General features: G+C 41.5%; 1 long non-coding RNA gene across 2 annotated transcripts; it reads left to right on the forward strand.

Moving 5' to 3' along the window:
• Positions 1-13,406: 13,406 nt before the first annotated feature.
• On the forward strand, positions 13,407-24,369 carry LOC306923288. 2 transcript variants are annotated; one of them, XR_013790010.1, is made up of 3 exons: positions 13,407-13,443; positions 23,146-23,310; positions 23,512-24,369. It is a non-coding gene; the product is annotated as an uncharacterized lncRNA (long non-coding RNA). The 2 variants fall into 2 exon arrangements; XR_013790011.1 differs by lacking the exon at positions 13,407-13,443 and adding an exon at positions 19,907-20,081.
• The last annotated feature ends 907 nt before the right edge of the window (positions 24,370-25,276 follow it).

Raw genomic sequence — 25,276 nt, forward strand, 5'->3', positions numbered from 1 at the left:
ATGGCTCCCCCTAATGGCCGTTTTGTACCCTGCACGCTGGAGCAATCTGCTCCAGGTAGTGCAATCTGCGCATGGTCACAACTGCGTGTCTCTGTGTTGACAGTTCACACTTTTTTTTTTTTTTTTTTTGAACTTTGTTTTTATTTCAAAAAATGAAACACGAACAATGAAACAGAAATCAAACATAAATGTGAATACAAGAAAACAAAAATACATAACAAAAACAGAGACAATAAAAGAAATCAAAGAAAAACAGAAAAACAGCTTGACAAACTTCAAAAATACAGCATTCCTCAGACAGTACAGGACAAGGCAGGGAACAGCAGGAGACATGACTCACAATACAATACAGTATACAGCAGATATCCAACATTCGAAGCATTTTTATAGACTCAACAACCCCTACTCAGCACTCTTAGACCTCTACACATACACCGAAACACCCAAGTACAATATTACAGAAGTCCATTTAAGTATGAAACTTTCCATTTTTAATTGTAACCTTGCCGTCATTTCCTCCATTATATAAACCTGCTTCAGTCTCTGTTTCCATTGGGTTATAGTAGGTGGTTTTACCTCCCTCCAATTTACTGTTATCATTTTCTTAGCAATCAGTAAAAGTATCCTTAATATGTAACTCCATCCACGCAACTCCTCGGGTATAATTCCCAGCAGAAATAACTCGGGTCCAGAAGGAATATTCAACCCCAAACACCTTTCAATTTCCTTTTTAACATTTTTCCAGAACCCTGAAATTATTGGACAATCCCAAAAAATGTGTGTATGGTCTCCAACTCCCCCACAATTTCTCCAACATAATTCTATGGATGGTGTTTTCACGTATGAAGAAATGACCAGAGGAGTATTGAAATATCTAGTTTTGAGTTTCCAATCAAATTCCTTCCACAACTGGCTATTTATTCCCTTGTGACAACCTTCACACATGTCCTCCCAGGTTTTGTCTTCAATTATTATATTTAATTCCAATTCCCATTTATCCTTAATGTACCATGTATTTTGAGAAACATCATCCAGTGCTTTATATAAATTAGAAACATGTTTTTTAGTTGGGAAATTTTTTTCTGCAATACCAATGAAATACACCTCAATTTCGTTTGGGGTTTTCCTAACCAGCTCTCTCTCTCTATGATCCATGATATAATGCCTTATTTGGAAATATCTAAATAAATCACTTGAAGGGAGTTTAAATTTCGTCTGGAGTTGAGCAAAGGATTTAAAAGTTGTTCCCTCAAATAACTGATTTATGGTTTTAAGACCCTTATCAGCCCAACGACTGAATCCAGTATCACTTATGGATGGAGAGAAATCAATGTTACCCACTATTGGCATTGCCCTTGAAACTGACCCTGGTCCCCACAGTGTTTTCCTAACTGCTTCCCACACCTTTAATGTATGCTTTATCCATTCATTTCCTATTTTAATTTTGTTTTTATCAATAGTTTTTTTATCAAGGAAGGGTAATGCTGACAGAGACACCCCTTTAATTGTGCTCTGTTCTATTCGGTTCCAACCTGTCTCTTCATCATTACCTATCCATGCGACAATTGCAGTCAGCTGAGCCGCCCAATAGTAATGCTTTAAATTGGGAAGGCCTAGGCCTCCCCTAATTTTTGGCAAAAGAAGTGTTTTGAGCCTTATCCTGGGCTTTTTATTTTGCCAAATAAATTTAGAAATCATTCGATCAAGTGCCTTAAAGGTGGAGATGGGTACTCTGACAGGCAAGGACTGAAACAAGAACAGAAGTCTAGGCAATACATTCATTTTCACCGTTTCAACTCTACCCAATAAAGAAAGGGGAAGAACATCCCATCTCCCCAGATCATTTTTAATGGCTCTAATTAATTTTGTATAGTTTGCATCAAATAATTGTGTGGGATTTGGTGTGATTATAATCCCCAAGTACCTAAACCCCTGTTTAGACCAACGATATGATACATCTTTGTTTAGTTGTGTAGGCCAGGACCCAGAAATCATCATTGCCTCCGATTTGCTTTCGTTAATTTTATAACCTGAAACGGATCCATAACTTTGCAGGCACTGCATGAGTGGGGGGATAGAGAGCAGTGGATTTCTTATGAAGAGCAAAACATCGTCAGCGAATAGCGCCACCTTGTGGACGAACCCACCATCGTCTGGAATGCCTTGGATCTGAGTATTTCGACGTATAGCTTCAGCCAAACATTCTATACTAATTGCGTAGAGAACAGGGGATAATGAATCTCCCTGTTTTACGCCCCTCTCAACCTTGAAAAATTCTGAACAGTGACCATTAACTCTAATTCTTGATTTGGAATTATTATATAGCAGATTAATCCAAGAAACAAATTCTTCTCTAAAACCCATTTCTTTTAAAGTCTCTTCTAAAAAGAGCCAATCTAATCTATCGAAAGCCTTAATCCCATCGAGGCTAAGGAGCATCGATGGGTCTTTATCTCTCGCTGCTAGTGACTGTATGTTTAATGCCCTCCTAATATTGTTTGTCCCTTGTCTAGTCCAGATGAACCCCGTTTGCTGAGGATTTATTAATTGTTTAATGTACTTTTGAATTCTATTCGCCAATATAGAGGTTAATATTTTATAATCCACGCACAAAAGACTGATTGGGCGGTAACTAGAACACTGTATGGGGTCTTTTCCTTCTTTATGTAGTACCGTGATGATGGCTTCTGACCACGACTTTGGGGGGTCTCCTGATGATAATACACAATTATATAATTTGCATAACCTAGGAGAAAGTTCATTTACAAAAACCTTGTAATATTCCCCTGAAAAGCCATCTGCACCTGGAGATTTGTTGTTTTTCAAGTTGGAAATGGTTTCTCTTATTTCCTCCTCAGTGATGCGCTTTATTAATTTGGATGCTTCCCCCTCTGCCAATTTATTTAATTCGAGAGGTCTCAAGAATTCAATAATCTTTTCTCTTTTAAATTCTTGTTCTTGACCCTTGTATAATTGTTCGTAAAATTTGGCAAAGGCATCCGAGATCTGCTTAGGCTGCGTTTCAACAAGGTTGGTTTCGGGGTGTCTGATTTTGGCCACAGCACGACCAGATTGGGCCTTCCGGAGTTGAAAGGCCAACAACCTGCTCGCCCTATTTCCCATTTCATAATATTTTCTGTTAGTGTACCTAAGTGCCCCCTCTGCCTTATACGTTAACAACTCATCCAATTGTTGTCTAATTTCTTTTAATTCTTCCAGTGTTTTCCCATTCCCAAATTGTTTGTGTTCTTTTTCTAGGATTTTTATTTTGTTTTCCAATTCTTGTTGTTTTGCAAGCCTTCGCTTTTTTATTCTCGCTCCTATAGAAATAATCTTCCCTCTGATTGTGGCCTTACCCGCATCCCAGACTACTGAGGGTGAAACACTCCCATCATCATTTATAGCAAAGTACTCAGAAATGGCACCCATTATTTCCTCCTTAATACTAGCATCTGATAGTAATGAGGCATTAAGCCTCCAGTACTTTAAGTGGTTGACTAACTCAAAGCCAACTTTCATAGAAACTGGGGCATGGTCTGAAATAGTGATCTGTCCCATTGTGCATTCCCTAATACGAAAAAGATCCTTCTTTGACACACAAAAGTAATCCAACCTAGAATAACTCCCATATACTTGGGACATAAATGAAAAATCTCTTTCATTCGGGTGAAGATGTCGCCATGCATCCACCAAGCCCAACTCCCTCATCATGTTTGTTAAAGCCATTGCCTTTTTGGATAAAGGTTTCGTTGATGACGGTAGTTTATCCCACTTATTACTCAAAGTACAGTTCTGATCTCCTCCCATGATTATGAACCCCTCTCCGTTGTCTGCAATTAATGCAGCAATTTTTTTACTAAACAGAGGACAATCCTCGTTCGGGGCGTACACATTCAAAATTGTGACCTTTATGCCTCCTAGCGTCCCAACCACCATTACATACCTGCCCTCTTTATCTTGGAAGGTTTGCTCATTGCTGTAATATACAGATTTACTGAATAAAATAGCCACCCCTCTCTTCTTTCCACCCGCACACGATGCCCCGTACACTTGATCTACCCACTCTCTTTTAAGTTTTGAGTGTTCAATCTCAGACAAATGAGTTTCCTGAATCAAAGCCACAGAGCACTGCAATTTCTTCAATTGACTAAGTATCTTTTTCCTTTTTATAGGGTTGTTAAGTCCCTTTATATTATAGCTAATAAAATTTAAATCTGCCATATTTTTTGCTTTTCATTTTAACATGCCTCCCCTCCTCACCACACAAGCCCAAGTCTGCCTTACAAACACAAACAATGAATTTAAGCTGTATAAACACTGAGTCCCAAAAGTATGTCAAGAAAAATGAGAAAGTAAAGTAAAAACAACAATCCAAATTCCCCATAGAATGCTTCATCCCCAAAACAAAAACACACATAATGAGCATTCTGGGTAGAGAGAAACTCTCTTGGTTTGCACAGAGTGCAGTTGCAACGGGCCTCCACCTGATGTCGCCCTCATCCCATTGCTTGATTCGCATATCTCTTAAACTTAGAGCATGCATAGGTTCCCCCCCCTACTCGCACTAAAACCTATCTGAAATTAAGAAAAAAGGAATACTTTGCCCCCCCCCCCCCCCCCCCCCCCCCCTCGGCAGGCATCCCCCTTGATAATAAAATAAAACAATATTTGAGGATATTCCCTTGTCTCTCTGTCCCCAAAATATGCTTGTTACCCAACATACACTTGAGAGATTGTTATTAACCAAACAATAAACAAACAAAAAAAACCTCAGTATTTAGCCTGCCGCCCCTCCCCTAGAAGAGACAATCCAACACTGAACAAAAAAATTATGTCTACATTTGCTGTCCCTTCTTTACCCCCCCCCCCCCCCCCCTGGTAAGCCAAACCCTCATATGTACACACTCAAAAGATTAGCATAAATGTATTAGCCTCCCTGGCAGGATCATATATTATTTCACAAAATTCACATAAATCAAAATAATACAAATTAACAAATCCTTAGACTGACTTCCGTTTTTACATATTTCCATCTGCCACCCCCCTCGCACCCTCACCCAAAGCATTCCCCTTCATTTCAAATAATAACCATTGCCTTATATATTTTTTACCTTAAGTCCTTATTATACTAACAAATGATTCAATTTATCACTACATCCCTTCAGATGATACTGACCTCCTGGACGTTCATAGATGTGATTCAGAATATCTAGATAACTCGCTGTCCTCGACGTCCCTGGATGAGATACTCTGTCTGTTGCTATTCTTGGTCGTCCTCTTGAATGGTGGGTCTGGTGTCATCGGGATTTAATTGACTGCCTCTTTTTATGGCTCTGATGTCCTCCAGGTTCAGCTGACGGCTCCTTCTTTTCCCTCCTTGCGTCTTCCACCCGTCCTGTGTCAGCTCCCTGTCGAACACGTCTTGTTCCTCAGCATCCACGATGATTCCAATCTGCTTCAGTGTCTCTCTAGCATCCAGTAGGGATGGGAAGACCCTCTCTCCGGTGTCCAAGAAGATCTTTATTTGGGCCGGATAGATGGTGCGGGCTTTGATTTTCTTTTCTTTCAGCTTTTTAATCACTTCCCACACCGCTTTTCTCTTTCTTTGTAAATTATGTGAATAGTCATGGTCAAACGCCACTCTTCTTCCCTCATACTGGATGTTTCCCTGTGACCACGCTTGCTCCAAGACTGTCTGTTTTACCCCATAGTCCAGGAAACGAACGATTATGGATCTTGGTGGTGCTGTCGGCTCTTTCGGTTTGGGCACAGTGGCCCTGTGCACTCTCACCACCCTTACAGACAGTTCTTCTTCCAAATGCAAAGTTTCACACATGAATCCTTGTATAAAGCCAGGCATATCATTCTTTTCTGCCCCTTCTTTAATTCCAAACAAACGAATGTTGTTGCGTCGTGACATATTTTCCATTTGATCACACTTAGCAGCCAGGCTGGCCTCCTTTTTTAGCAAGTAAGCTAATGCTCTGTCATGTAGCACGCTTCTGTCTTCTGTTTCACTCACTCTTTGCTCTGCCGTAGTGACTCTCTGGTCCAGCGTGTCCATCCGTTGTTTTATTTCAGTCATGGATGCCTCCAGTCTGCTCAACGAGGTCTTTGTGTCTCTATAAAAGTCACTGTTTTCCGCTCGGAGCTTCCGTAGCTCTGTTAGCATCTCCGACTCCACGTTCCCTCCACCAGCCATGGCTTGCGATGATTCACCGGTTAGCTTCAGCTGTGTTAGCCGTAGCTGCCTTGTGTTTGGTCTTAATTCGGACCCTTCTGTGCTTCCTTTGCTAGAATCTTTCGTAGTCTTGCCTTTCACCATTCTTTGACGACCATTTCAGTATATTTTCGAACTCATTTGTTAGGTTTTGATTAGTTTTAAGGCTATTTTTTAAATAGGTTCAGCGGAGCTAGTCTTTCACACGTCTGCCTCGGTCATGACGTCACCGGAACCCACACTTTTAGTTTAGTACATGTGGAAATATGGAATATACAATTGGATCTGGGTGTCTTTCAGCAACACTAACTCAAAGGTAGGAAGCAACTTTTCAATCTACTGCAGCTGTGTGGTGAAAATAAATGTTTTGCCTTAGTCTGGGAGTGGAGTTGCACTGCATGCGCGCAGCATGCGCCGCCCACCAATGCTTTATTAAAATACCGTAAGCTCGGAAATCTCACGGTATCAACACCGTGGCTGTTCCTGTCGCGGTATTACCGAAATTCGGTAAACCGCGGCATGCCTAATACATGTGACTCTCTCATTCGAGTCACTTATCTAACTGAGGTTACTGAAGTAACCCAAGGTTACCAACTGTATACGCTAATAAGAAGGAGAATTCTTTGTGGGTGTGGGTGATGCATCATACACTGCCCTGTGTTGTTTAAATAGGTCTAAAAACCCTCAGATGAATTATTGAACAGCGTTTTCCCACATTATGGACTTTCAATGTTCTTCCATACGTTAAATTATGCATATGTTTACTTTTTGCCATCACATATTTACATCACATGGCATGCTGCGGGGAGCGCACATGTTCCAAATGCATTTAATGTGGTTCTGGATTGTAAACATGCCCCATATAGGTTGCTTTGTTGCTGAAGAGTTGAAAATGAATCAGTTTATGGATAAACTCTCGGTTACAGTACAGCGCAAGTAATCATCTCTTGGCAGAGACATCCCCACACACATAAAACTGTCACAGCAAAATCCTGTGTGTAAAATTGGACCCATATATAACTGAGTAAACCACATGAACCCTAGTCCGCCTGTATTCTGGGGGGCAAACAGTCAATGTAAATAGCAGATGTAGAAGCTTACAACACCTTGAGTCGTGATGCATTGTGGGCTTGTGGATCAGCCAATACATTTAGTGTAAAGCGAGGACGGGATCGACCTAGTTGACCTTATGCATACAGCTGCCATCTTGCCAGCAAGGTGCTAACTAGGTGCAACTTCCCATTGACAGCCCATTCATCCAAACAGAAAAGTCCTATCTAATTGTATTAAACAACGTCAAACTCACCAACATTGCAGCTGTACGGAAAGCTTGAATTATCCTCTTTCAATCTGTAAGGTTTTTGTTTCACAAAAATCCACTTTTGACATAACTCATGAGCTACTTCCTTCCAGAAATTCTGTGCAGGTTATTTTTTGTGTCAGAGTTTGGGAGTGCTCGTTTTTTGATTGATTTATTAACAGTTTGCAGAATTACAGTACATTTCAAGTACAACTCAATACAAAAACTGTTAACTGTGAGTGGACCACACCATAAAGCATTACAGCATTTTTAGAGACGTACGAATATTGACTATCTTGCCATCAGAGTTTGGAAGCACTCGTTTTCAGTAAAGCAATGTCCTGCTGCCTCCTGCATTATGTGCAAATTCAAAACAGGTGCTACGCAGGGCTGTCGAGTGATATCTAACGAGCACTTCCAAACTGCAATACTTAGAAAAAGAATCACCTGCAAGGACAGAAAGTAACTCATAACATGTCTACAGTGGATTTTTATGAAACAAACACTTTGAGTTTGAGGATAGAAAGAGAATAATTCAAGCTTTTCGTACAGCTGCAATGATGGTGAGTTTGACGTTGTGTAATACAATCAGATAGGATTTTTCTGTTTGGATGAATGGGCTGCCAATGGGAAGTTGCATCTTGCCATTAACTTATATGGTAAGATGGCCGCGGTCTGCATATGGAGAATACACTATAGTCAAAACAGGAAATCATCATAGAGGTAAAAATGGAAAAATATAATTCAACAGCCCTGCGTACCACCTGTTTTGAATTTGCAGTGCGCATAATGTAGGAGGCAGCAGGAGGTTGCTTTACTGAAAACGAGCGCTTCCAAACTCCAATACTTGAACTGAACTATAGGTTAAATAATCCAGGGGGGGGGGGGGGGGTCCAAATATTCCAAATGTCACAGATGTAATGTCGTCAGAAAAGATCCTGTGTTAGACGGCCCCCCGCTGTCCAGTCGCTAGTCACGTTAGATTGAATCATGCCTCCCGTTGTTGTCGATTGCCTTTAGAGTGTTTTGGCTACATTTAGCTGCTCTAGCCACATCTGGTATAACTTCCGGTCCGTCGGTAAAAGTGCTCCGTTGCTATAAATCGATTGGGCGCTATGATTTAATGGATTAAATAACCCTGGGTTATTTCATCTCATAAACACGTAAAACTGGGGGGAAAAGATCACGGCATTCCATCTTTAAACAAGAGGGTAGAGCTAGGGATACGCATTGTTATACTGTACACCTCTATCCTGATCGCTTGCATGAACAGCAGCAACTTGAACTTCAATCCAATCTGTCAATCCAACGCCTTCTCAACAGCCATCATGTCAAACGGGTGAGGATGGATTTGACCGTCCATCGACGTTTGACATGATGGGAAGCCCTGTGACGCTGCATGTTGACCCACCTCTAACCATAACTATCAATAGCAGCAGTCTACCAAACATGTGTTTTATCAGTGTTATGTTTACTGGGGTAATAGTGTCACTTCTATACAATATGATGTTTTTTTTTTACTAAAATGTTTGCAGTGGGTAGATTTTTCAGACTGGGAGCTTCCCGCTTAGTAGGGGTTGCGAATTAAGGTCATGATGGGGAGATATGGAAATCAAGGCAAAGTCTTCCTACACATGCGTGTGCATGTGTAGGCACATGTGGCCAATGCCTTTGAACGTCATTGTATAATTAAGTTTAGTGACATGACAGCATGCACAGATGAACATCAAAGAAAGGAGCTTTACTTTGATTCGGGGTACGGGGCATGGGGAGGGGGGGAGGGGGGACACCTCATTGGCTTTCAGACCAAGGGCCTTTCACAGGAATCGTATAGAGCCCACAGATTTGCGGTGACAATCGATGGCTGGTCACTGTGGTCAGTGAGACGGAGTAATGGAGGGTTGATCTAAAGTAAGGACATCAAAGCAGGTAGAGGGAGAAGATAAAAATGTGTTGACGACACACCTCTTAATCAGACACCTGAACAGAGGGATGAAAACATGGCCTTCACCTTCTGGACTCTATGTGTGTGTGCGTGCGTGAGTCCTTGTGCTTGTATTTGCATGTGTATAAAATCTGTTTAAGGTGTTAAAAAGTGATCGTACATGAGAATTTTACAGCATCCCAGGGGGCTCCGTTCAGCCTGCAGTCTTGTTCTATTTAAAACTTCTATACCCTCTCGGCTGTTTCACCATCCTCCAATTACAAGGAGTGGATGTTGCTGCTCTGTCTTTATCATGGAACTTTATTGCGTGACCGAGCCCACATGGTGCTCTGCTTGGCCATCTGTTTGTACCGATGAAGGGTTTATCAACCACTGTAATGTTGATGCCAGCTGCTGATTGGCCGAGAGCCAACCGTGGACACCAAGCTCCCCATTCCGATAGCTGCTACCCCAAACCCCCCCCCACCCCCACCCCCATAATAAAAAAAGTCACAGCCAATTGATCACGTGGTAGCTGCTGCTGATGATGATGATGGTTGGTAATTAATGACCTTGGTCATAAAGGCTTCCTCTAGGGCCAGGCTAAGGTCAAAGGTGCATCAACTACTGTATAACAACATCTGGTGTATAGCTGTCACACACACATGCGCATGCACGCACAGACTGATGATGATGATGATGATGATGATGATGATGATGATGATGATGATGAATAAGTGATGAATAGCATGGTAATCTCTCAAGAAAAGATGATGTGCTATTCAAAGGAAACAAACAGCAGAGGGTGCTGTTTTCTGTTCCCAGATTGATAGCAGTTGTTGACTCTGTCAGTATGGTAAAAAATCACACCCGTGTGAACTGAGTGGTGTAAGGTTTTATATAGCATGATCAGCTGTGGTCTGACGTAATGTCTGACGTAATGAAATCACACCCGGGTGAACTGAGTGACCACTTTCCTAGATCTAGGCTATTGAGTTCAGCATTCAGCATCTCTGTTTCTCTGGTGGTTAGTTGAAAAAAAAATATGTTAAGTAAAAAGAAGCTATCATTTTTGATAAATGTATATAAAAAATATATTTAAAAAAAAATATATAAAAAAAAAATATATCAGTTATTATAATCACATTTATTTATGTAAAGAATCAATTAACTTGCATTGTTTTTTATCGACTTTATTTATTTCTAATGCTGAGATACTTACATTTTTCTTTGTGTTATTTGTGTTTATTTTCATCCTAATTCTAAACGAAACAATTACTTGTTGAACAAGACTTTGTCTTGCGTCTCGTCTATTGGGCTTCCCACCGTCTTTAAAGATCTTTGGCTAGGTAGGGTCGTCTTCTGATGTGATGATTTGTGACCATGAAGTTGATTCAGCTGGAGTTTTTGTCCGATGTGAGGTATTATATAAGGTAAGGTATTATATAGCCTGATCAGCTCTGATCTGACGTAATGAAATCACACCCGGATGTGATTTCACAACTGGCTTTTTTTGTGCAGAAAAAATGAGCATGGTTGCTACGGTCATCCAGTTCACCCGGGTGTGATTTAATTACGTCAGAAATTATTTTGAACATAGCAACCATGCTCATTTTTCCTGCACAAAAAAGCCAGTTGTAGGAGTGGTTTACACCACTCAAAAATAAATGAGAAAAAACTTAGATGAGGAAAAAGTATATAATATATAAAGTGTCACTTCACAAAAACAGTGGCAAAAACACTTTCATGCCCTTGAATTGTGGAATTTCTTGCCATTTTAATGCAGAATGGAGAAATTGGCTTGTTCGATAGAGAAACAACAACAATCAATCAATACAGAAGACCTTGGTTCAAATCATATTCTAGAGTGGTGTATACATTTGTAGTTAATGACAGTAGAGGTCATGTCATGTCATAGTAAAGTGCTGTAGACGTTTTGTACTCACTGGATTTACTGTATTTTCATATAATGAATTTGATATGAAGTGTCTCTCTGTCACTTGAAATAACATTCTGAACATGACCTAGTTCAACATCTACGTGTGTTGACACGTCAGTGCAACCTCCTGCTGTTGTATCCCCTCGAGTCTCTACTTCTGTCTCCCTATATGTCTCTGTGAAGGTACAGATCCTTAGTGGCCTCAGACGCGAACACGCAGAATATTGATCATCCCTACAAACTGCATGCCATTAGACCAGGGGTGCCCAAAAGGTAGATCGCGATCTACCAGTAGATCACAAAGGCTTTGCAGGTAGATCACATGACATGCCCCTAAAGAGTATTTCATTTAAATATATTGAAGAAAAAAAACGATAAAAAAAAATAAAAAAAACATTTCTCCCCCTCTATTTCCCATTCCAAGTGCATTTGTCTTATACTGTATGTAACACGAACTCTACTATTCCGAAGCCCCCCCAGGTACATATTTAAACTATTTTCAGGAATGGTATAATAATTGATTTGGTGGGTAGATCTTGCCGAGCTGGTCATTTTGAAAGTAGCTCTCAAGTCAAAAAGCCAATCATAAAAACACCTCTCGCAACCAGAAGTATAAATCCCATTATTTTTGTTATCTCTGATTAATGATGAACAAGTAATGGTAAGTTAAATTGATACCAACAAACATTGCTCTCATCAAGACTGACTAGAATATCAAATTGGTGTAGTATATTGTTTTGAGTGATTATCACTATTACTGTTTCCTTATCACAAGTGTTTAGATGACTGACTTTCAATTCCCATCTTCTGAAGGCTGTCATATTGTGTCACTTACATTTGTAGTACAAGTATGTAAGAATGATGGAAATGGAAAGTACTTTGCAAACCTCTTTGAGCCTGGCAGGAGGTTTGGAGTTGACTGTGGTCGTGGGGCTAGGTTATGCAAAACACACACTTTCATAGGTGTAAAATGAGTGACTTGGTAGGCAAGGAAACTGTACAAGAGCAGATAAGAGTTCAATAAATTATGAAGACAGGATTAATTGCAATCAATGATGGGAGTAAGTATTTAATCTCCAGCTCGGAGGTGGAGGAGTAAAACGATGATGATAAACGAGAATCTCTGCTCTCGAACCACCATCAAAGACTCCAAGAAATATATCAGCACATTATCCTCCTGTAGTTGTTCATTTCCTGGAGTCCCAGCAGCTATGTGTATCCGGGTCTGTAATGACAGCACTCCTCATCGACTGGGGCTGTTAGTGAGGAGATAGGTCTGTTTACACGCAGCCTGTTTCTCTCCCAGCCAGGGATTGGAAACATGAATACGATGGTGGAGGAGAGAGGCGGGGAAGGTTTGGGGTTGACGTTGGGGCTGTGTATTCTTCAAGAGGGGAAGGGAGTGCAGTGGATGTCGAATGTGCTTGACTTCTCAAAACACGTCCAATGCTGCCTGCTGCAGTATAGTAACCTTGACAATGACAATAATGGGTAATGGCAATTGCAATTTAAATAATCGTGGCTTCTCCCTTAAGTTGAGCTGACTCTCACCTCTGTATCTCACTTTATGTCTCCACCAGGCCGAGGCATGGGGAGAGAGTATGTTTTGCACCCTGTCAGATGATAATCTCTGGCACTGTTGGCCCGATCGCTGCCAAACTGTGCACACACACTCCCTGGAAGCTAATTCAGAACCTCTGCCCCAAATTTTCCAGAACGACCGGTTATAGTGCCACCACGAAGCCGATATTTGCAACAAAAAAATAATAATAATACATATTGTGGTGTTTCGATGGTAGGCCTAATACCGCGCCCAACAGGTAAGAGCGCCCCCAGAGCATGGCAGAGGCAGAGAGATAGCAGGAGCACACGCCGCCCACTAGGCGCAATTGTGGAAGGAACATACATACCTCGTTACCTACTTGATCAGCTGGAATGCGCGGCACCTGCGTTCACCTGCTAGGAAGGACCCACCCACAGTATAAAGCCATCTCTCTCTGCCTCAGTACAGATCCATTCTCCGGGAGGTGAGGCAGCGCGCATACCGGGCATGTTGGGCGGTAGGTCAAACACCACTGTATTTCACGTCACATTCTATGCAACAATAAGTGATATATAAATACTCATCCTGTTGTCCTTTCATCGGGCGTAAACTACATGAGACGTTCAATCGGACGTGTAACCTATGAAAGGAACAAATGATTAATGGCATGGAAATGGAGGGCAACCTACCGGAGTACACACGTATGGAAAAGGACTATCGAGTAATAATACTGCCCTAGTACACAGCCACCGGGCGACGACTCGGGGCACCCAGGCTGAGTAGAAATACTTACGGCGTCACTTCCTTCCCTTCCTTATTCTAGGAGAAATACTGTTTATTCACCAGCTGACTGTTATACTGTACCTATACCAGGGGTCTGCAACAGTTCGTGGACAGAGGCTTTTGCCTTCACAGCCAATGCAGATTGGCTGCCTGTATGTTTAATGCAGTGAGAAGCTATCAAACAACAAAAAAAGTAACGTTGAGACATTTCCAGGGAAAGCATGCTAAATTCTGCTAGTTTCGTTGCAACCCGGGAGATAATAAAGCTTGGCAAGCCGCATTATAATGCGTACATTTTCTTTGCGGCTCCAGATAGATTTTGAATTTATTTTTGGTCGAAAATGGCTCTTTCAACAACTTGGGTTGCCGACCCCTGACCTATACCGACTCCTATAAGGGGGGAGAAATCCTATTCTAGACACCTCACTCACCTGTCGATATCCCTACAGCTAAATACCACCTACCGGCTACCTGAGTAAAAATACCTACCGTTGAAGTCCCGCAACGAGGTCCAGCGACGAGGACGACTCCCCCACTCCCCCGACTCCCCCCACTCACGACTCCCCCACTCACACACCAAGGAAAAAGCATGAACTTTGTATTGATCCACCTGTTGGAAAGTTGAAACCTGAAAGAGAAAAAAGAGAATTATTTGTCCAAAAGAGTCTCCTGGGTTGTGTGTACCAGTCGCCACAATATTATTCCTGCAGATTTCATCCATGCATCACAAAAATTGGTGGAGGTTGTTAAATAAATTGTTTTAGATACAGTGTTAGGCTGTTAGCAGACACTGCACTCTTTGCACAAGAGCGATACAAAATAAAACCAACATCAATACTTACTTACAACATCAATACTTACTTGCTCATATTATAGTTTACATACAGTACACTGCACTGCACATTCAATGTTCTAAGACGCAAAGGGAATTCAGTTCTGCCCGGCTGTAACAAATTGAACATATTCAATCAGCGGCAAAGAGAAGCCTCATACAACATTACAGCAGCAGCAACAAAGAACAGTGCTCTTTTTAGATAGATAGGAATATTATCTTTCTGTGTGGAGATCGTTCTGGATATACTGTACTTTTCAGTTCAGTGAGCACTGTACCCTTGGATAGGCTGTAATACAAGATAAGACCAAACTGAATGGCCAGTTCTTAGCACGGCAAAATAATACTTTTGTGATCATTGCCGGGTCAGGGGAATATCGTCTGATCAGTAAGGCTGACACTGTCACACTTGTACCTCTTACCATTAACACTGGTGATCAAGATTAAAGCTTAATCTACTCTACACTAGAGTAGCTGTGCTCATTAATCACGACGCTGGATAACCGCTTCAACTGGAAGTCTATGTTCTACGCATGTATCGACCTAATGGTAATATAATGCCTTAAATGAGAAGAATATACGTACACGACACTACCATTATGCACACGCACACGCACGTGCATGCATGTGTGACTGTGTGCACGCATTGCGCACACACACACACACTGACACAATAAGGGAGATTTGTGTGGTGTGTTGAGGATAATTGTGTGTCCTTTGTGTGGCTTTTCGAGGAAGCTAATCTCCATTTAGACGCTCTACACACAGTATGTTGTGGGGGGTTAGGTTATCCATCGGGTGAATGGAATACTACAACTATAACATAGCTATAGCTGATCTGCAACATGTTATGATGGTTGACTTGTACATCTTCGGTTTCTCACAAATGTTTGCCCCCAAAAGGTTTCATGTGCTTAAGGCAGAACCTCAATGGAGGTAATTGCCTTAGAATGCTGCTGTGGACATCATGCTCTGTGACTTGAGGCTGAGCAGGCCATACTGTGGCTGTGCCTTTGTGGCAACACAGCTGTGGCTGGCAGACGTGCTCCAAAGTTTAAATCAACACAAATAAAAATCCAAGCTGCTGGCTGAGCATGGCGAGAGCTGTACATATAGGCTCTATGCGCAGCAGCCATATTGGAAATAAATTATTTCAGGTATTACCAATGATACTAATGAAGGCTCTGTTCCATTTAGTGTAGTGGTTCTCAAACTCTATGTGGGCGGCGGTGGCTCAGGGGTAGAGTTTCCGGATGGTAACCGCAAGGTCGCCAGTTCGAACCCGGGCTCCCCCAGAGTTACTGTCGAAGTGTCCTTGAGCAAGACACTGAACCCCTAATTGCTCCTGATGTGCTGGTTGGTACCTTGCATGGTTTCCGCTGCCATCAGTGTATGAATGTGTGTGGGTGAATGTAATGCACAATCTATGTAAAGCGCCTTGGATAAAGGCGCCATATAAATGCACCATTTACCATTTTTTACCATTTACCAAACTGGTTAATTTCAAGGGCCCCATAACTCTGTACAAATGGAACCATCTGCACACTCTCAGAGTTAATTAGCATCAATGGTAACACAATCATAAGCCCATAATCATTACTAGTTATGTTCCACCACTGGTCAGCTACTAATTGATATTGCTTTAGCGTGCACAGGCTTATTACCTTCTCAGTCCTTTTATGACAAAGGCTGAGTATGTGATAAAATAAAACACATAATACTATTAGTATGAAAAGATGATGACACGTATAGAAAAGCAACCCACAATACAGCTAGCCTATAAACAAATTATTAACTCACATGTTGAAATGCTGACGACTATTTTTTACGCATGTATGAAATCAAGGTATGAAATCAAGGCCATATAGCTGTAAACTGTACACTGTGTGTGTGTGTGTGTGTGGGTGTGTGTTTCCAAAACACCCGTTTAAATTTAAAATCCTGCCTTATCAAATAAGATTATGTATGATCTCTTCCACATTGTGGTCAATTAAATAGCATGCTGTGTGCGTGTGTTAGTGTGTGCTGGCATTTGTACAGCTGCATTATCAATATATTTTACCAATCTTATCACGTCTCCTCCTAGATCACAATCCAATTGCTTTCTTCACCATAATCTCTCCCGATCCTCCTTGGTACAGCCTCATCTCAACATCTTTGTCAGTACATTTATAAATGGTTACAGACTCAGATCCAAGTAGTTGGAAGATGCGGCAGATTTTTGGTTTTCTTTCGGAACAATGTACAATGAACTAAGTACAGGGCTTAAGTGGTTAATCAGATGAAGGCACTTTTCAGTTGAAGGTCCAGGGGGGGCGAGGTCCTTAACATGAAAACGGTTAGGTGCCACTGTCATAGAGAAATTAGAGATATCTGCTGAGATATTTTGACCTTAATAACAGTCAGCAAGGCCAATGCAAAGTTCCTGAGACAGCTTTCTTGAGAAAGAATGCCATGCATGAGAAAATGCAGGGTTTTATGATCTTGCAATGCTGTTGTTTTCATAATTTTACACTGCTGTGGAAATTGACGACCCAGCAGTGTTGAACTATTGAGCTCAATCAGCTGTATTTCCAATCCCTGGACCCTGTGTATTCAGATAGTATATCACACATTAATCCAATTCCTGGCCGTCAAAGCCGACACTTGGAAGAGAAAATGGGTTGCTGGTGTATTCACATACTTCAGCATGGCTGCACCAGTGGTTCTGAACCTTTTCTGGATCAGGGCCCACTTGAAAATCTTGAAAGCATTTGTGGGCCACCCATCTGACCGCTTAACATGGCTCAAAGTAGTATAGACCAGTAGCTCTCAACCTGTGGGTCAGCAGTAAAGTGACAATTTAAATACTTTTTTTTAAATGTTTTTTTGCCCTTATTTTATATTTTTTTATGGAGGGACAGACAGTAGGCTGACAGGAAATGGGGAGAGAGATGGGGGGAAGACATGCAGTAAAGGCTGTCAGGATCGGGAGTCGAACCCGCGGCACACTGCCAGACTGGATTACCAGCCTATGTGCCTGGACCATTGAGCCATGGCCCAGGCCAATTTAAGGACTTTTAAGACCATTTTAATATCTAATAAAAAATAAAATGAAAAAACAATTGCTGCATCAAAAGTAACACACTAAAAACTATACTATAAAAACTGGTCAAACTGTGGCCAAATTGTCAAATAATATAAGAAAGAGAAAACAAAAAGTGAAAATAAACTGTACTGTACAAGTTCACAACTCCATGCATTGCGAGGTGCTGATAGAGTCCTCTATCCTGGGCCTGGTTTTTCAGCTGTTTTCATGCTTCCACACTTGATGTCAGTCTCAAGGTCCCTGCGCCAGGTGTTCTTTCATTGGCCATGCTCTCTTTCTTGTGCCTTGAGGGTTCCATCTAAGGGCTCCCTTGAATGTTATAAAATAACATTAAGCTTAGTTCATATAGCCTATCACAACATAATTCCACTCTTAACCAGTTGGTTACCAGGTGGTCCTGAAGTGAGTAGAAAGTTTAATGTTACATTCCAGTGATTTTCAACCTCAAAATGATGTTTTGTGGATCCATATATGGCTATTGTATACTCTCAATCAGACATATAGTGGCTCTGAACCGCGTGATTATTAAGCAATTCGGTTTCAGCAAGCAAAAATAATTTGACTTTGTTTGAAGAATGAAACAGGCCTACCTGAAATAAAGCATAAAAATGCGACAAATAATATCATATTTATTTCATCATTTAGCTTTCTGTTATTTATTTTCAACTTTAGGATACAAATTAGAATTCATATAAAATTTGCCTCTGGGCTATCAGTGGGTTTTTATGCATGGATATTAAAACAAGGCTTTTTTTAATGCCCACAAGCCTACATCAAAAGCAGCCTATATCCAATATAAAACGTTGACTAAACTCAGTTTACACTCAGGTTATGAATGAGGTACTGTATGCATTTTTCCCTGTGATTGATGTTTCATTTTAGGAAGGACATATCTGACTCTAGATAGAATACACAGCAAGTCATTTTGGCCCTATGTTCCCTCAGGGAACATAGGGACAACATGTTACCTCAGGGAACATAGGGCGCACACACGCACGCACGCACGCACACACACACACACACACACACACACACACACACACACACACACACACACACACACACACACACACACACACACACACACACACACACACACACACACACAGAGAGAGAGAGAGGCCAGGGAGGAGTACAGTACAGTACAGTACAGTACAGTACAGTACAGTACAGTACAGTACAGTACAGTACAGTACAGTACAGTACAGTACAGTACAGTACAGGGTCAGATTTATTGATCAGCCCCAACAGGTTCTGACACACAAAGCTTATAATGCCAATGACAATGAAATTATCGCTGTGAACATGAATTTGGATGTATTTACACCCCAAATACATCCAAATCACAATCCAGTGGAGTTTTCTGGGCTGCTATGATTACAGGAGCTGCGGGAAGAGTGTAATATTACTCCAGTTTAAACCAAAACCCCCAATTTAAGAAAATGTCCATTAATGCCATAATAACCCGTAACTAGTTGATTTTTCTATGGTTTAGCATGTAGCTATGCACGCATCCCCAGTTTATTCAGTGTGTCTACACTAGTAGGCTATGTTGTTAGATCTGTGAGTCGTGAAGGACGGGAGTTGCGTGACTTGGTCAAGTATTTTTGGAGCGGTAGCCAGCCAAAAAGGTTGAAAAGCGCTGCCTTGGAAAGCGTTTGACTGTCCCGGGACCGACCCCTGAACAACGGCACTCTAGCTGCACTCTGTCAAGTTAGAATGGGCACTGTCCTGCTGGGACCAGCCCCTACATAACATGCACTCTAAATGGAACCTTCAGTTTAGCAACTCTCTCCCCATGAGATTCCCCAATCCAATTTAGTCCAAGGATATTTGATGAGTCAACGCAATTTAGTTTTGAATGAGTTTTGCGTGCATGCGGCGTGTGTGCATGTGTAGCAGGGTGGGCGTTGCCCCAATCTCTGCTCATAAGCCCTTCCTCCTCCCACTAATCAGTGGGCTGATTGCCTGCACTAAGCAGCACACTCAATGGCTGCATTAGATTATGGGGAAGAAAGGACAATTCTGAAACAGAAGATGGCTGAGGCAAAAAGACAGTGGAACCTACCAGGTATCCTGGGAACAACAGGAAACGGAGTCCGGATGATACAAAAGCAGTGATGGACTTTTTGAAGAAGATAGGGATCTTTCACAGGATCTAGGGTACAACACCCCACAATACTCAATATTAGTAGGCTATAACATATAAGGAATAAGGTGCATGGAGTCGGACTTTACACTCCGGTACAGTAGGTGGCTGTATACACCTGGAAGGAATTGGTTGCAACCCGCCATTAAACCTAAAGAAGAAGAAGAAGAAGCTGCATTAGATTCTCCTAGAAGCTGGCCTGCAGCAAGCCATGCCTGGCCACGGCATGGGCTCCCAGTTATTTCCTAGACCAAGCTGGCCTGTGGGACTTCAGCTTGGTTGTGGTGTTGCGCATCATCACAGGTATGTTCTTGATCTGTTCTTTAGAAAGTTCCCCCAGTGTGTAGGCCTATATATTGTGGTCATGAGAATGACAGTTTATTGTCATTTTTAGCACCAGTATGCCACAAACATCCGTTTGGAGTGTTTGTTCCTGGGTCGCTTCCCCACCTGTTTCCTGCCACTAAGGGTATCGCAAATTGTGCATGCTGCCCTAGCAAACGTGGGCCAGTGCCACCCTGCTGTTTTGCCTGGATCCATTTCCCTATGCAGTATCATCACTGGATGACCACCCTTTTTGTTATTTTACTGATTCTTTGTGTTGCGTGAAGCCCCCGGTCCCACTTTTAAACTGAAACTGTGTTTTAATCTGTACTATTGTTGGATGAATCCTCACGTATACTGTCCTCCTTGTAGGTCTGGTGCTGGGGATCAACATTGGGACCAGGTGACGGCCGCCCAGTGGTTGTGGTAACCCCCCCGCCCCCCCCTTTGTGTTGCTATTGTTTGTTATCTGCTTTGGTTTGCGGTGAACTGGGGTGCTACTACCCTGGGTCGGTCGGCCTACCCATCTTCCTCCTACCCCAGCACTGGCCCGTACACAGTATATTTTATTGTTAATTTCCTCTCATGCTGGAGTCTATTCTTCTATTCATGATTATGAGGATGTTTGTGAGAAGCCCTATACATGAAATAATGCTGTTAAGGAAATGAATACATTTTGTACTTTTGCTAGTTACCCGTTTCTGAACTTGTGTGGAGAGTTACAATGAAATGGTCTGTTCTAAGTATTTCCTGGGGTGCAATTCCCTAGGTGGCGTAGTTGGCTACAATCCTTAATACCACCCTGTTACACATGCATTCGTGTGGTGCATGCATTGAGGGACGTTTGTTGGGACTTGAGATGCAATAGGAGGATTGGAAGAACAATTGTCAGCTGTAATAGAAATGGCATAAATAACAGTAAGAAGAGTTTTTCACCTATGTGGCACCAATGCTGCAGCTCAGACCTCAGGTCAGTTCATGCAGGGTCTGCGAGGGAGGTGGTTTACAAGACAGCACTGCTGTGTTGAGGTAATTCCTTCCATGACACCTGCATTTTATCACTAACACTTTGTGTGTTGTTAGGATTCGTGCCGCAGTCCTTTTTTCTGCCGTCAGGTTTCATTTGCAGGTGTAGTATAGTGTACTCGTAACTCATAATGTCTGAAATAATATCGTACTGATATTGATTCCCAAACTTCAACATCCAGCCAGTCTGTTTGGAGCCATTGATCAAAGGCTGCTTGTGGGGGAAGTAAGTACCCCATCTGTTTGTTAGGTTTTATTTTGTCTCAGAAGAATGAGGAGGAAATGACAGCGTAGTGTGCACTGTGCAGTGATGGATTATGGCTTCGGACTGACGGGGATTGTGTTCTGATGAGTTTCAAAGTGAACGTGATCCGTCCTGGATCTGCACCTAATGTGTTTTTGAATTACATTTTTCAACATGGCAGGTATAGCAGGTTGGGTCTTTCTCGTGCCCTCTGTTATCTTGCTTTCGTCCTCCCACCTGGAGGTCCTATGGGTTTGATTTTGTGATGCACAATATTAACGGTAGCATATCGATATCGGACAATATTCCATAAATGATGCAATATCAGTATCGAACCGATATCAATATTTTTTATATCCAAGCATTAGTTTTGCATGACAAACACTAAATTCGGCCATAGCCACTTGCCCAAATGTCCCCATTTGTGATCACGGCTATGGCTGTTTTTAGCCCAAGGAGTGTTTATCATGCAAAACAAATGCTTCCAATGGATTCAGAATCATGAAAAAAAAACCAGTTTGACACGCCACATGCTACTTAAAGCATAATGCGATTTAAAAAAAAAATGCCATATAGGTTGTTAATAGTATGGTCACATTATTCACATATAACCCCTATTAAAAATAAATGCTCAATGTTGATGGTCGGTCAGCAGGTGGATTCATGAATGTATGTATAGACAATATTTTAGGCCAATAAAAAAACGATATAGCTCCACGACCTCAGCTGCCGGACTACTAAGCCTGTGCCTCTCAACTGGTTTCTCCATCAACAACAAAACTTTTCTCAAATAACAGATCCACAAGCTCACAACACGTTGCAGCACGATTCATGTTCACCGCGGAATAGGGATGCTGCTAGGGTAAGGTTTATGTGGTTAAATGAGTCGGTGTTCCCCTGTTGAAGCATGGTCTCTGGTATTTTGAAATAAATGTGGAGAATGGACATTTGCGTTCCACAGAAACGCTGTGCTTCCACCTCAAACACAGTAGAGAAAGTAATCAATCCACAGGGGCCTTATGACAAGAAGATGCGCTGGTTAATATACGGTAGCATCCATTAGTGAGCGGTCCCCCAGCAATGTAGGCATGCTGTGAACATGGAAGATGAATAGTGCTTATGGCCTGAATCTATGGGACATTGATTTGGATTCTGGTTTGTCTGTATTTGTAGCCTTTACGTGTAACCCAGGTTTCAAATAGTCAATTATATGAATACAAAACTCAACTAGGCCAATGCAAGTCCTACTGCATTAAATAAACTAATGGTCAATTCATTGCATCTAATATTATTTCTTAAAAAACAACAATAAATAGTTGGTTAATTTATAATACATATTGTTAAAAAGGTTAAAATCTTACATTGTTGTGTCTAGGTCGGATATGCAGATGTCATTTTCTATGAGAGATTAAAAAAGTTTTCCCATTTAAGTGCCAAGCTCCTTCTACTGTATAAAAGGAGCACTTCCCCTCCATTATTGTGACTGCAGAGAGTGAGTAAGCAGCAGAGAGTGACAACTGACAAGGCAGAAAAAACGTCTTTAACTCTGTTTTAATATTGTCATTTTGTGAGTTTAAGTCTTGTTTTCTGTACAACCCGAGTGTTTTAGGAGCTGACTAAATTGAGAAGTGTTTTTGAGTTTACTATCAAACCTTGTGACTATTACCATCAAAGGGAGAACGTTTCTTTGAGTGTTTGACAAAATGGATTCCACTCCGTGTGTGTGTGTGTGTGTGTGTGTGTGTGTGTGTGTGTGTGTGTGTGTGTGTGTAGCAACAGCACACACATGTAGGACATCAGATGGCGAGCTACAACCAGGATACAAATCTACATTGACTGGAAAGTTTTCAACAGGATCATCGGCACAGTTTGAGCCAATTCACCATTGGAAAGTTTCATCAGAATCACCTGCACGGTTTGAGCCAATTCACCATTGTGGTAGGAGTTAACAATGACAGTGCAGTTGTGGTGACCACTTATCCTTTTGTTAAAAAACACTTTTCTCCCTTTGTGTGAGCTGCCACTTCATGGGCAGACTGAAACACTAAGACGCTTGCTTTGTTTGAACAAAATAATAGAATGTTCACTCCAGGTTGTTTCAGGTGTCGAATTAAAGTTGTTTATTTTCTTCCTTTACAGGGATGCCAAAACTTGAAACTAAACCTGAAATTCTTCACACGCAAACAAGCAAGGTCAATAGACTGTCTGCTTCTCAGTCTGCCACACCCCCTGGCATGACAGACTATTCCTTATAAGGAGTCCTGTAGAGGATGGAGCAGACTGCAGCCATCAGTTGACACTTGACACACCACCACCAGAGGGCCAATAAATAAATAATATATTGTTGAATATAAGTAATTGGCTCCAACAGCAGTGTCAGTTTCCTTAGCCTGGCTAATAAGCCAGACCGAATCAGCCGACGGTGTGATTTGAGTCTGTCTTATTAGCCAGGCTACTGTTTCCTTACTCAGAGTTGGATTATTGCCTTGAACTGAACTCACATTGAGAATTGATTGATTTAGCTGAACTGCATTATCTCACTCTCACAATTGGATTAATTGAACATTGATTGAACTGAATTGATTATAAGAGCCACACATTTTTGAACTGAGACTTTTGGACACAACTTTGACACACACACACACACACACACACACACACACACTTTTCTCATTCACTGAGTTGAACACAAACATACAAGGGAAGAAAGAATACATTACAATTCATTCTGTAAGTGTGACATCATTTCATTTGAAGAGCATTGACAATATTGCACTACTGTTTTGAGAATTCGTTGATTGATTTTGTTTTGTTTCTGAATATTGATATTTTATTTTTCTGTAAATGTTGAATTTAAAGGTCATTTAACTTTTAAAAAGGTACTTACCTGACTTTACTAGAAAAAATATATTTTTGTTATTTGCCTGATTTTCTTTTTTTTTGGATCTATACTTACTTGATTTACCTCAATAAGGGATATTTTCGATTGATACACTTTAATTTGTACCTGGTTACCTGAGAAAGGGAATTGTTTAAGTGTATTTACCTTGATATCTGTGGAAAGAAGAGACGTGTTACTTACCTGTCACCTGAAAAAAGAAGTTTTAACTCAAAAAGATAAAATAGATACAAATTAAATAGGATTTACCTGTTAAAATAGGCTATTAAATTAGAATAAAGACTGACCGGTCATACATACGAAATAATATTAGTTTAGCTAAAGTGAACTAAACTAAACTAAAGTGACTAAACCTGAAAGCCTATAAATAAGGAAAGGGTTAAGCTAAGGTTTGTTGATGATTATTTACCTACCTACCTCCATTGGTGCCCAAAATGCGGAAGTGCAAACGGGCGCTCAATGTTAAACCCCAGCTGCACAGGGTTTCCTAGTCATAACTCCACGGGTCCGCCTGCAGTCCCGCCTCTTACCACTAGTGCCCAGAGCCACACTTCCTTGTTTTGCTTGCTAAGTGACAGGAGAATAGCACTTGATGTCTTTACGGGGCCGCCTGGAGCCATACACACACACGCACAACTGTGTGTGTGTGTGTGTGTGTGTGTGTGTGTGTGTGTGTGTGTGTGTGTGTGTGTGTGTGTGTGTGTGTGTGTGTGTGTGTGTGTGTGTGTGTGTGTGTGTGTGTGTGTGTGTGTGTGTGTGTGTGTGTGTGTGTGTGTGACGTTACAGCGGCAGTGCAGGTTTGTATACTAAGTGCGACTTTTGGTCGCAAAATCTGCCGGCTTATTCACATTTAAGCTCTTGTCTCTGATCTATTCAATTCCACCACCACTCCTTTCGAACCTAGAAGTGGCGTCCAGTAGCATATACATTAGTTGCCTGTGATACAGTGACACTAGTGCTACACAAGCAACAATTTAGGCATTTAGCAGACGCTCTTAGTAGTTT

This window comes from Electrona antarctica (assembly GCF_951216825.1).
Source record: "Electrona antarctica genome assembly, chromosome: 5".
In the NCBI taxonomy this organism is placed as follows: domain Eukaryota; kingdom Metazoa; phylum Chordata; class Actinopteri; order Myctophiformes; family Myctophidae; genus Electrona; species Electrona antarctica.